The following is a 1,484-nucleotide window of genomic DNA, read 5'->3' on the forward strand; positions in this document are numbered from 1 at the left end:
TTATATCAATTGTACAATGTAGAAGAAGGATTTATAACAGACATGTGAGCGAAAACTTACGTTTTGGTCAAATCTCTCCACCAATTGGGATACCTAGTTCATCAGAACCGGAAAAGTCAAGAATAACTCACTAAGATCGTTGGGGATTTATAAGCTCATCAATATGTCAAAACGTTGAATATGCTACAAAGAATACATGATTACTTCAGTAGTTTATATATATATATATATATATGAGTTCATGAATGTTTTTCCCTAACCACGTAATTTGATGGGCCTAACTTTAGTGGATGTCTATGTCCTTATGGACTTGTTGACTGATTGAGATTACCTCAAGCCTCGTATGAGCCAATGAACACCTCACACGACATTCCAAAAAGCTCTAGGTGACTTTCCTAAGAATAATTTTAAAAAAAAAGGGTGGACCAACCACCAAATTGGAGCACTGCTCCTAACTTTGAAATGGTCGTGCAGGTATATTTCTCTACATATATTTTTCATTAAGATTACATCAACTGCGTCAGTGGTTTTAACTTCCGTACGTCCGCTCGCTCTTGCTCCATATTCCTCTCACAAAGTTGTGGCAAGTGTAGAGAGGATCTAGACTCCAGTTTGACCACAACATCATCTTCTAACCCGACTCCTAAAGCCTGCCATGTCTCACTTCTAGACGCGCAGCCGGACCTTAGACAACCACCTACCCGTCAGACATTTCTTCCCACATCCCTGATCCAACCGTTGGATGCCACATCATCTTAAATGACGTTCGCTGCAAAAAACTCCCTTGGACATGGCCGCGCATTGGTGCTACGCGTACCCGAGAGTGTCCCCATGGGGGTATAAACCCAACCCAATGCGCCGCAATTAGGCAGAGTTGGTAGCGTTGATTCGTGACCAGATGCCGATTTTACCCTCCGAAGCTGTCCCTAAACCGGGTGTATCCCGGGGATGCGTAGCGTGTCTAAAGAAAGACAGAAGGGGAAAGGCGCGACGGCACAGCGATCCGTGAAGGGTTGGAGACGACGCGTACGGTCCCTGCCCCGGACCACTCCCCGGTCTATCGCCGCCTCCTTTGTGTCCGCTGTGGAGAGCCGCGCGGAGGGAGTCGTGGTGGCTCCACACGGGCCTCAGGGCCTCTCTCGCCGGACCATCCTCTCCTCCTCCGCCTCTTCTCCTCCGCCCCGTTCCCGAAACCACCGCGAATCCCCTCCTCCTCCTCTCCTCCTGTCCCGTTGTGGCAGCAAACTGGTTCTTGGCCCTCTCCTTGTGATTCTTTCTCCTTCTTCGCTTTCGCCTTGTTCCTCTACCTGGCCTCGATGTCCCCGAGGCCTCTGTCTCGCCGCCGCCTCTGAGGGCGTCGAGGTTGGTTCTTGGATCGATCGCTTGTTGCCCCATTTTAGCTATTTTTTATGGATTTTTATTGATTTTTGTGGTAGATAACCTATGGGAGCGTGATCAAGCTGATGCACGAGAGAACTAAGTGC

Source organism: Elaeis guineensis, chromosome 8 (genome assembly GCF_000442705.2).
Source record: "Elaeis guineensis isolate ETL-2024a chromosome 8, EG11, whole genome shotgun sequence".
Lineage (NCBI taxonomy): Eukaryota > Viridiplantae > Streptophyta > Magnoliopsida > Arecales > Arecaceae > Elaeis > Elaeis guineensis.